The sequence below is a fragment of the Eleutherodactylus coqui genome, chromosome 8 (genome assembly GCF_035609145.1).
Source record: "Eleutherodactylus coqui strain aEleCoq1 chromosome 8, aEleCoq1.hap1, whole genome shotgun sequence".
Lineage (NCBI taxonomy): Eukaryota > Metazoa > Chordata > Amphibia > Anura > Eleutherodactylidae > Eleutherodactylus > Eleutherodactylus coqui.
In genome coordinates, this window is record NC_089844.1 from 21,974,609 (window position 1) to 21,986,912 (window position 12,304).

At 46.1% G+C, this 12,304-nt stretch overlaps 1 protein-coding gene across 1 annotated transcript in view; it reads right to left on the reverse strand.

Annotated features, from left to right (window-relative positions):
• LOC136576196 (protein mono-ADP-ribosyltransferase PARP14-like) overlaps positions 1 to 12,304 on the reverse strand; it is a 913,674-nt gene that overhangs the window by 239,528 nt on the left and 661,842 nt on the right. The window lies entirely within an intron of this gene.

Sequence of the window (12,304 nt, forward strand, 5' to 3'; positions counted from 1 at the left end):
CCTTAGCGAGTATGCTCGCTCATCTCTAACAACGTTGCATCTAGTAATCCCGGGCTCACACGAGCAGGTTGGATAACGCGAGTACTTGTAACCCATACTCGATCTTCACTGTGTATGGGCTGTGGGTCACATGCCTCCATTAACATCAATAGAGGCCGTCTGTGCGGATTCCGTGGTAAAATGGAGCGTGCTGCGATTTTTCTTCCACTCAAAAATCCATACCTTTCTATGCTAGCGGATCGTCGGCGCAGACGCTAATCGCTGATTTCGCAATTCTAAGCTGCTCGTGCGAGATCAGCCTTAAAGGGGTTGTCCCGCGCCGAAACGGGTTTTTTTTTTTCAACCCCCCCCCCCCCCCCCGTTCGGCGCGAGACACCCCCAATGCAGGGGTTAAAAAAGATCACCGGAGAGTGCTTACCTGAATCCCCGCGCTCCGGTGACTTCTTACTTACCTGATGAAGATGGCCGCGGGGATCTTCTCACTCGGTGGACCGCAGGGCTTCTGTGCGGTCCATTGCCGATTCCAGCCTCCTGATTGGCTGGAATCGGCACGTGACGGGGCGGAGCTACACGGAGCCCCATTCAGAAAAGAAGAAGACCCGGACTGCGCAAGCGCGGCTAATTTGGCCATTAGACGGCGAAAATTAGTCGGCTCCATGGAAACGAGGACGCCAGCAACGGAACAGGTAAGTGAAAAACTTCTTATAACTTCTGTATGGCTCATAATTAATGCACAATGTACATTACAAAGTGCATTCATATGGCCATACAGAAGTGTATAACCCCACTTGCTGCCGCGGGACAACCCCTTTAAACTTCAAAATTACCGCAGGTGATGATTTTCCCCCCAGCAGGGCTACTACAAGATATTCATGTGATTCCAAGATATCAGTTAAGGGGTGAAGTGAAGAGAGTAAGCCGGGAAGTACACAATTGCAGTCACTACGTTGTCCAGAGTCTTCAGGTAAGAGAGAGTTGGCAGAGAATAGAGAGGCGCTCACGGGATATGAAATCGCCCCATGACTGAGTAGATCACAATGGTGAACCTTAGTCCATATACTCCCAGAAGTGTGACGGTGGCCACACCATATAGTACCAGCTTCAGATGAATCCAGGAAGCTTATGGGGTATTCCAGGTGCAGAACAACATTTTAAAATGTAACATGCATCACAATAAGTCATTCTGTAATCGGCCCACTGCACACTACGGTCTTCATTTTCTGTCACATGACCTTGTGGTTGGCTGCTTCTGTCGTTGGTGGAGGCAGTAAGATACACATTCTAGAATGTAAAATGCTATAGATCAGCCTGGTACTCTTAAAGGGGTTGTCCAGAATTATAAAAACATGGCTGCTTTCTTCCAAACAAAGTGCCACATCTATCTACAATGGAGCTGAGTCACAATACCGGACACAAACCATGAGCAGGTGTGGAACGGTTTCCGGAATAATGCCGCCATGTTTTTCCAGTTCTGGTCTAACAAATATCAAGAATTTACTTGGGTCCTTTTAAGACTAAACCATATTGCATGTCCAGATGAATCTGCTAAAAAATAAAACCTGTTAGGGTGTATTTACACAAGCGATGTGAGTTGTGCCTGAGATTCTCCGATGTGTGGGACACCGCACGTTACATGTTCTATTCTCATGCAAGACTTGTACATATAGCGATATTTCAAACTCTCAAGAGTCAAAGTGAAAAATCGCCCATGTGCATGAACCCTAAGCTGCAATTGGACGGAGCTGACGCAGGAATATAGTGTAAAAATGACCTACAACAATTCGCACACAGCCGTCACTCCGGGACACACACATATATTCAAAAGCATCAGTTCAGAACTGGTTGGTCACAGCAAGTGTGACCAACCATCCGCACCCAACAAGTCAGCATTGTCCAATATTCCCAACACACCACTACTATATACACAGAACTGCGGCCAACAATGGAAGTGAAGAATAACAAATGCCCATATTACAGCCATCATTGTAGGCAAATGCAGGTATAACAAGAGCAGCACACAGAATGCTATACTACCTAAAGCAGGGGTCCCCAACTCCAGTCCTCAGGGACCACCGACAGGTCATGTTTTCAGGATATTCTATGATAAGAACACCTGTGGCAATGTCTGAGGCACCGACAATAATTACATCACCTGTGCAACACTGAGGAAATCCTGAAAACATGATCTGTTGGCGGTCCCTGAGGACTGGAGTTGGGGAACATTGACCTAAAGTGTCTGCTCTGAATACTGCAGTGTTGTCCCATTTACGTCCATGAGACACTATTCTAGATATGCTGTGTAACCTGTGCATGGAAGTGAAGGAGTTGAGCTAGGACTCTCACCTATTGACATCTGTGGCAGAGTGTTGTGGGCATGCTCTTGTGAGTTGTGTACACGTCACATTCTGGCACGTGGGAGCTTTGGCGATGGCTTCTTCTACCACCGATGGCCGGGCCAGTGAAATAGGTCAGACTGCCATAACTATGGAGACTGAGATTTGTCTGCTCTGGAGCCTATATAGTAATTGGCGTCATTGTGCCTTTTTATCTGAACATACTGGTATCGGGCTCATTCATGACCTGGCTCTGACCAGGGTAAGTACAACTTGGGTTGGTAGTGCTCGGCCTCATTGAACTCTAGGCATGACTACCCACTAGATACTCCGGTTGTAATCCTGAAATGAAGGTGGCTTACTGATGCTACTCAAATAACTTTACTAAAGTATTACAACCGGTTAGCAACAGTTCAAAACTTTTCTTGGCAATGGAATTGGACTGTATATACTAGTAACAGAGTTTGTATTGTATTGGAGAATAGGATTAAACCAAAGCTAAAATATCTATTTCACTGTACAAGGACATTCTGCCTGAGTGCCTTGACTCATCACACTAGTTAATTTCTCTTTCTATCTTACACGTTCATAACCTCTGAATGTTTCTAGCCTGACCCCACACAACACACTTGCATCATAGGACGCATACTAACTCCCTCCGCCCCTGACCCCCTCCATCGAACAGTTAAGATGGCGCCGTCATCCTGCTCTACAGCCAAGAACGCGTTAGCAAAAGTGACGTCGGCAGAATGCAGAGACCCGGATGGATGGAAATTCCATAGTTAACCTATCTTATGCTTATACAACACTGTACTGTCATATCTTTTATGCCCATAAAGGGCATGTGCTATGTTTTTTTTTTTATAAAAGAAGCTGCTTTGTTCAGAATAAAGTAGAACTCGGGAAGCATCACAAATCTGAACGTGTCTCAGTTTGGTTCTTTCGATTGTATGCACAATCTCTGAGTCTTAAATCAGGAAGGGAGCAAAATACCTCAGACCCTGTTCGGGAAAACTGATCCAGAACAGCTTGGCGTCCCTGGGTGGGTGTAGACTGTGATCCATCGGCTGGCTGGATGTTGGAGGGATCGGGAGACTAGACAGTGAACCGGATGCAGTGGGCAGTATCTACAGAACACAGTAAGATAACTTTAAGTTTTCTATCTATGTAGCTGACTCCATGGCTATCTGTCTTCCTATCTGTAGTCATCGAAGACAGGTAATTTAGTCTTGTCTCCGCCAAGATGCCATGCAACCTGTCGATAAGGGGTATTTGGCATGCCATAATTGTTGTTTCCAGACAGTTATGGAGGACGCGCTGAGGACCAAAAGACAACTTGGGAGGGTTAATTTGGAATAGGCGTACTCATGTGTATAATTGAGCACGTAACGTTCTTATACACTTGGAGGGGGACGCCATCATTATAGCCGTGGCGGCTGGTTACTCTGAATATTGTTGAGGTCCTGGTCCGTACCGATATAACCGTCCATCATTGTGTACAGTCCAGTGTCCTGCCCAAAGTGTTTCAGGGTTTACTCTTGGGAATTACTAATGGACGGTGGGCTGTTGGGTGGGAGAGATGTATACTTTAAGCCACTGTGGGTATTCTCCAGTAAATCCGTCTGTCCGTTTTGTTTTGTGGTATAGAATTCATGTGCATTGTGACCTGAGAGGAAAGGAGGGTTCCTATTGGAATGACTTAAGAGAAGTGGGAACTGTTGGGGAACAAAGCAGTAGAGATAAAGGGCAAAGAGCATGTAATTTAGTCGCTGAAAGGGAGGGAGCGGATTACGCTAAGAAGTGGGAGAAAATTAGGAAGGTTGTAGGTTGGAAAGGGATAGAGGGGTTTGATGACCGTAAGGGAAAATCAGGAAAAGAACCACCTGTTAGAACTCCAAATACTCCAATGTGGAAAGATTATCATGATTGTTATAAACTGTTCTTTAATAATAATAATAATAATCTTTATTTGTATAGCGCCAACATATTCCGCAGTGCTTACAAAGACAGGGGGAGACAGACAAAAATTACAGAACCACGGTTACGTAGTAATCAGTTGATTGAAACAATAGGGGTGAGGGTCCTGCTCCAACGAGCTTACATACTACAAGTAATGGGGTGATACAGAAGGTAAAAGGGCTGGAGATAGGCACTGTATGGCGAGGTGGAGAGTGAGGAATGCTATATACATAAACAATGGTCAGACATTAAGCAGTGTGATGGCAGAATCGATATGACTTCAGGGGGCAGTTAATGGTGGCTAGCAGGGATTGTAGTCAGTAGGTCAGGGATCAGGTTATCAGGCGGTGTACAGAGGGGTTTGGTTAAGCGAATGCAGTATGCCTCCCTGAAGAGGTGCATTTTTAGAGCACGCCTGAAGTTTTGTGAGTCCTGGATTGCTGGTATAGCCTTTGGTAGTGCGTTCCAGAGGACCGGTGCTGCTCTGGAGAAGTCTTGGAGGCAAGAATGAGAAGTTGGAATTAAAGGGGCGCGCAATCTAGTTTTGTTAGTAGAGCGGAGAGCCCAGGCTGGGTGATGGATTGAGATGAGGAAGGTAATGTAGGGTGGTGCTGCGTTGTGGAGGGCTTTGTGCATGAGGGTGGCGAGTTTAAACTGAACTCTGTATTTAACAGGCAGCCAGTGCAGTGACCGGCACAGGGCAGAGGCGGTTGAGTAGCGGCTGGACAGGAAGATGAGCCTGGCTGCTGCATTCAGGATGGGTTGGAGAGGGGAGAGTCTGGTGCAGGGGAGGCCGATCAGCAACGAGTTTCAATAATCCAGCCAAGAGTGGATGAGGGCAACAGTGAGCGTTTTTAGCGTATCCACGGTGAGAAAAGAGCGGATTCTTGCGGTGTTCTTGAGGTGCATCTGACATGTTCGGGCCAGAGATTGGATGTAGGGGGTAAAGGAGAGATCGACGTCGACTATGACCCCAAGGCAGCGGGCGTGTTGTCTAGGAGTTATGGTGGCGCCACACACTGAGATGGAGATGTCAGGATGAGGTCGGTTAGTGGAGGGTGGAACTACCAGTAGGTCAGTTTTAGAGCGGTTTAGTTTTAGGTAGAGAGAGGACATAGTGTTAGAGACAGCAGACAGACAGTCAGTGATTTTTTGAAGGAAAGGTGCAGAGATGTCACAGGAAGAGGTGTATAGCTGGGTGTCGTCAGCATACAGGTGGTATTGGAGGCCAAATCTCCTGATGGTTTGTCTAATAGGAGCTGTGTAGATGGAGAAAAGGAGGGGACTGAAGACCGAGCCCTAGGGGACCCCAACAGTAAGGCGAAGAGGGGGGGAGGTAGAGCCAGCAAAGGAGACACTGAATGAGGTGTCAGATAGGTAGTAGGAGAACCAGAAGAGAGCAGTGTCCTTTAGGCTGATGTAGAGAAGCATACTGAGGAGAAGTTTTTGATCAACAGTGTCGAATCCTGCAGAGAGGTCGAGGAGGATCTGTAGGAAGTAATCACCCCTTGCTATGGCTGTCAGGAGGTCGTTTAACACCCTTGTAAGGGCAGTTTCTTTCGAGTGTTGAGGTCGGAAGCCAGACTGTAGATGGTGGAGGAGAGAGTTCTCTGAAAGATAGCTTACAAGGTGGGCGTAAACCAGGCATTCCAATAGTTTGGAGATGAAAGGGAAATTAGAGATGGGTCGGTAGTTGGCAACATCAGTTGTGTCAAGAGTCGGCTTCTTTAGCAGTGGGGAGAGGATGGCATTTTTGAAAGAAGAGGGAAAGATGCCAGAGGTCAGTGAGAGGTTGAATATAGTGGAGAGAGGGGAGATGACCACTGGGGAGTGGGACCGGAGGAGGTGTGAGGGTTGCTAGTGCAGGTGGTGGGGCGAGCAGAGGAAAGCAATTTGGAGACCTCTTCCTCTGTCGTTGGTCTGAGTACACAGATCCCAAACAGCAAAATCCAGCAGCGCTCTCAGGAAAAACCCATACAGTGAGAGGAATGATAAGTCCTGCAAAGCCACTAATGGGGAGTCATGGACCTCTTACTCCCAATATAGTCCACAAAATAAAAAAGTAGCGGCAGCAGCCATGGTGTAAAGAAAGAAGCCAATTTATTGCCCCATGTGCCACAGCAGGCAACGTTTCAACCGAAAGGTCTTTTTCAAGCCTGCACAATTGTCATTATGCTAGATTTATATACAAGTAATAATAAACCAAACACCAATAATAGACAAGTACACACCCACATAAATACCTGATTAAAATAAAAGATGAAGTCCATTCCTCTGGTTGCCACCTCCATGTATAGATCATAACCGCCAGCGTCTCAAACTGCAATCGCGAGATCACACACAGATCACGCGTGAATGAGAGTCAGTATGCGTCTATCACGCATGCGCTGGTGTAAAACTACCGCACATGCGCCGATGACCTCTGAGAGAAAACGGACATGCACCTCCCATGCCAACCACAAAATGGCTACCGTAGTGCCGCACAGCGCATGCACAAACCACGGAATAGCTCCAGAACAGAGCATATGAAGAAATAAACCTCGCAGGGGACACCATTAAACAGGCACTCAAAAAAGAGTTCAAAAACATGGAAAAAAGGTATATCTATAGGCGTATATTAATTCTCAAATGTGAACCCTGATGCACCAAATGAATTATAATACAAATAATGAAAATAAACCTCAATAAACCCATAATGCACAAAATTATATTCCTGAAGTATCACATAATAATAGAACCTCAACAAAACGGGGGAGGGGAGGAAGGGGGAAAGGAAAAATACCCCCAAAAAAGGTAATGTAGCAAATAAAACCTAGACTACCAAAAATAACATATAACTAATGAGCCCCCCCAAAAATATATATATATATTACAAAGAATAGATGAAACAAATATACTTTATTGATCATAATAATATAATGATATATAAAGAAGTACCAAGAAATATTGCCTATATAAAAAAAAAACAAAAAACATATCTAGACCACATCAAGGAAAAAAAGAGGGGAGGAACAAAAATCCAGAAGAAAGAAAGGAAAAAAGGGGGCCACGAGAGAAGGAACAACACAAATATTGTATAGAAAAATTCTTCCAAAAGCGTGAAATAGCAGCAAAAACATGGAGGGCAAGACCGAGGAATGAACCGCATCTGTAAGACGAATATAAAAATCACAATTAATAAAAAGAACATTCATCTAACACAGATAATGACATCAGAAAAAGAGAGCGCTATATAAATGGCATGAAGTGATAATCCATATTAAAGGGGTTGTCCCGCGCCGAAACGGGTTTTGTTTTTTTAACCCCCCCCCCCCCCCCCCGTTCGGCGCGAGACAACCCCGAAGCAGGGGTTAAAAAAACAAACCGCTCAGCGCTTACCTGAATCCCGGCGGTCCGGCGTCTTCATACTTACCTGCTGAAGATGGCCGCCGGGGTCTGCTCCCTCCGTGGACCGCAGCTCTTCTGTGCGGTCCATTGCCGATTCCAGCCTCCTGATTGGCTGGAATCGGCACGTGACGGGGCGGAGCTACACGGAGCCGGCATTCTGCACGAGCGGCTCCATTGAAGAGAGCAGAAGACCCGGACTGCGCAAGCGCGGCTAATTTGGCTATCGGAGGGCGAAAATTAGTCGGCTCCATGGGAACGAGGACGCTAGCAATGGAGCAGGTAAGTAAAAAACTTTTTATAACTTCTGTATGGCTCATAATTAATGCACAATGTACATTACAAAGTGCATTAATATGGCCATACAGAAGTGTATAGACCCACTTGCTGCCGCGGGACAACCCCTTTAAGACCATAAGGGTGCATGGTATTGAGAGTGAATATCCAGCGGAGTTCTTTTTTTCTTCAAGTGAAGTTCCCTGTCACCACCACGTGTCAGCGGAGGCACATCATTAATAATCCGAAACCTCAGCTGACTAATGGCGTGTTTCATGTCATGAAAGTGTTTCGGAATAGGTAGGTCGAGACATTTAGTACGAATTGGGCTCTTATGTTTCGTAATATGACTCCTTGCCTCCATGGTTGTTTCACTCACATAACCTGTCCTTGTGGACTAGGTTATGAGGTAAATGACATTGGATGGCTTGGGTCACGGGGGGTGCAGCTTTATCCAGGGCATGTTTTGAGAGCGGTGTTATAGTGTACATCAGCCAGGTTGGGGCAGGAGAGGAGAGAGAAAGAGGACAGAGAGTACTCTAGGGACTCTGCAAAGTCCTGGGTGTGAATGGCCTTAAGGTTCCTTTAAGTACGGTAGGTAGATGAGTCTGGAGAGATGTTAGGGAGCGTGACAGAGAAAGAGAGGAGGTTATAGTCCGAGAGCGGAAGAGGGGAGTTAGTGAAGTGGGAAACAGAGCAGAGATGGAGGAAGACCAGATCCAGGGTACTGCCATCCTTGTGAATGGGAGAGGCTGTGAGTTGAGAGACAAAGGGAGGAGGTGAGCGATAGAAGCTGAGAGGCAGATGGGGTCATTAGTGGGGATGTTAAAATCACCTAGGATGGGGGTTGGAATTTCGTAGGATAGGAAGTGGGGGAGCCAGGCAACAAAGTGGTCCAAAACAAGTGAGGAGCACCTGGGGGGCGGTTGATAACTGCTACTTGCATGGACAGCGGGCGGAAAAGCCGTAGCGTATGTACCTCACACAATGGAAAAGTGAGTGAGGGTGCCTGGGAGATGACCTGGTAGGTACATTTCAGAGAGAGAAAAGCACGTACTCCTTCACCATGCCTATTATCTGGTCTCAGGGTATGGGAGAACTGCAGGCCATTATAGGACAGTGCAGCAGGGGAGGCCGTGTTAGACTGCTGTATCCCAGTTTCTGTGAGAGCTAGCAGATTTAGAGATTTAGCAGTAAAAAAGTCGTGGATGGTGGGGAGTTTACTACATGCTGACTGCCAGTTCCACAGTGTGCATGTAAAGGAGTCAGGGGAGGGTTTGCATGGGCTAGCAGCAAGGCTTGAGGGTTTTCTTAGTGAGTCAGGTAGGGGTAATAGTTAGGAGCAGTGGAAGGTGGGCCAGGATTGGGAGAGATATCCCCAGCTGCTAGTAGCAGCAAGATAGCAAGGGTGAGCAGATAGTTAGGAGATTTATGAGGGCGACTGTTATGTTTGCTAGTGGCATTAGGGGGGTTGAGGCTAAGTAAGAAAGTAAAAAGTGCATGCGAGCTGTGCATAGGTGAGGGCAGGAGAAAGGGGCTGATGTGAATAGAGTGACCCCAGAGGTGGGCATTTGAAAGAGATTCTGCAACTGAGAGCAAGGATGAGAACAGAGGTGACAGCATTAGTGATAGCTTTGAAGTGGAAGGCATTTAGGCAGAGTTTGTGGCCTACCTATCTCCTGCCCCGTCGAATTGTCATGGTCAAACTGCATCACACTTGATCCAGCCCACACTTAATACAGCTCATATTCGCTAGGCAGACACACGCGTGGCTATCATGCTTACACTGATTTTATGATGAAAGTTAAGGTACAACTAAAGTGTTATTTGCCCTATTATGTTTTTGTTTTTCCTTTTCCTCTTTTAAGCTAACAGGAGAAATATTCCGGCAAGGAATACTAGCATGATGATGTACCGGCTAAGATCTTTGGTTTTGAAAAATAAATGTTTTGTATGTTTTTTTTCCTTTCCTGATGATATGTTTTATTTTGCAGAACAGACTTTAAAACTACTGGTTATTTGCTGTTCAGTTGGGGAAAGAAGAATGCTAATAACCTTTTTGTTGTTTGTGGGAATACAAGTGCAGAACGAATGCCTAAATTCATATAGTGTTCAGAAGAACTCGTGTTGAAAAAACAGACCATGTCTTACTTATGAACATTAGCTGTAGGAAGACCCTTGTTTACTGCGTCTGTCTGTCTGTGTACAGGTAAATTGTTTGCTAAATGTTTGTGGGTCCTGGTAACAGGTTTGTGCCTACACATCTGAGACAATGCAGAACACAATACAAATGTGGGTTTATCAAATGTATGGTTATTTGTGTGTAAATAAGGAAGTGCTGCATATTGGATGGATTGGTGAAGACAGGGAAAGTGTGAGATGTACATGACTGAGGATGATTGCTGGCATATTGTTATGTACAAATTCATTTTCATGAGTTGGATTAATAGTGTATCTGTTTGGGTTTTATTTTGTGGGAAAATTAGGTGAATGTATATTGCATAATAAGCTACTTGTCACAAATCTTAAAATAGGAAAATTGTGTGTAAATATTGCTACCTCTGGAGAAATGGTGGAAGTGAGAATAAGCACCTGATAGTTTTTTTCATTTCAGCTTGATACACATGACTATGCACTAGCTAATAACCCAGGAGACAGGGAATTGAGTCATGTTGATCAGTCATTAGAGAAGCCTGATTTTGCACTCTTTGTGGATGGATCGAGGTATGGTCAAGTAGGCAGGTTCTATACAGGTTTTGTTGTGCTCTCCTTACATGATGTAGTCAAACCCAAACCTCTTCCATCTTGCATGTCAGCCCGAGAAGCTAAATTGCTAGCTGTGGAAGAAGCATGCAAGCATGCTCACAGAACATGGCCAACGTCTACAGACTCCCACTATGCCTATGGCATTGCTCATGACTACAGACCTATCTGGAGAGTGAGGTCATTCTTGGAAAAAAAAAAAGCTATTAAAAACAGTAAAGGTGTACAGCCCTCTTGCTGCCCGAGAGAGTGGCCTGAAAATGCAACAAAAGGCCACTGCAAGGATGGCACAGAGGCAACGGTAAATCACCCGGCTGATCAGGCTGTGAAGACAGCCACACAGAAGCCCAGACTTGATTCTCCAGGGGTTGGAGCGGTACAGTTGCCCCCTCAGACGTCACCCCCGGTGGATTATGACCTGTTGATTCGATAAACCAAAGGGGGGGGGGGGGGAGGAACAATGGGAACCAGCAAGAACGGGCAGAGAGACACCTGGAGATAAAGGGATGGTATCCAACAAGCCTTGTCCTCCACAGGCCCCTATCCTGTCATGGGTACGGCTCCCACGGAAATACACACCTGTCAAAAACAGCTATGACAGTTGTGGTTGCTAGTCACTGGTCTGCACCAGGATTTAGCGTCATGGCAGCCAACCACACACAGGGCTGCCTGATTTGTGCACAGAACAATGGGGGTAAGTCTGTATAGGCTCCCATGCAGTGCACCCCTCGTCCTGACTACTCGTTCCAGCATCTTCAAGTAGACTACTTACAACTGCCAAGGGTTGGCAGGTACGAGTTCGGTCTGGTCTGCCTAGACCCGTTCTCAGGGTAGCCAGTCTGACATACCCGCTCACAAACACCACCACCAAAAAACTGATTTCTGAGGTGGTGTACAGGTACAGAGTACTCCCTCCATGGGAGAAGTGATACGGAAAAAAATGAAAGTGTTGGGGGTAAAACTGGCCCTTTATGCTCCGTACCATCCACAAAGCAGTGGTAGAGCAGAAAGTTTAAATGTTACCTTAGAAACCTTGATCCAGAAAGCCATGGCAGAGCTCAATAGACCATGGACCGAGTGTCTTCCCCCTGGTACTCATCTCCATAAGGTACACACCTGACAGAATAGGACTCAGCCCATATGAGGTACCTTTTGAGTCGGCCCCAGGGTTAGGATTGTATTTACTGTGATAACTCCAGATGCAGCATTTTAGCTTGAGAAACTGTGTTATTGTTCTCACATAACACTTAACTAGTGTATATTCTCGAGTGTTTACTTCTTTTCCAGATTCAGAGACTGACACAGGGACCCATGACCTGCTCCCCGGAGATTGGGTCTATGTAAAGAAATTTGTTAGAAAATACTCCCTTGAGCCTCGATTTGATGGTCTCTACCAGGTGCTCCTGACTACTGCCACAGCTGTGAAACTAGCCGAAAGACTTACTTGGATCCATACTTCATACTGTAAGAAAGCCTCACCTCTAGAGGAGCAGGCCTAGTCATGCTGTGAGTGTTTCTCCTGTTGGGACTGGTTAGAGTGGTGGTGGTGGTGAAGCGTTATCATCCATCCCGGGAATTACACTCGCTAT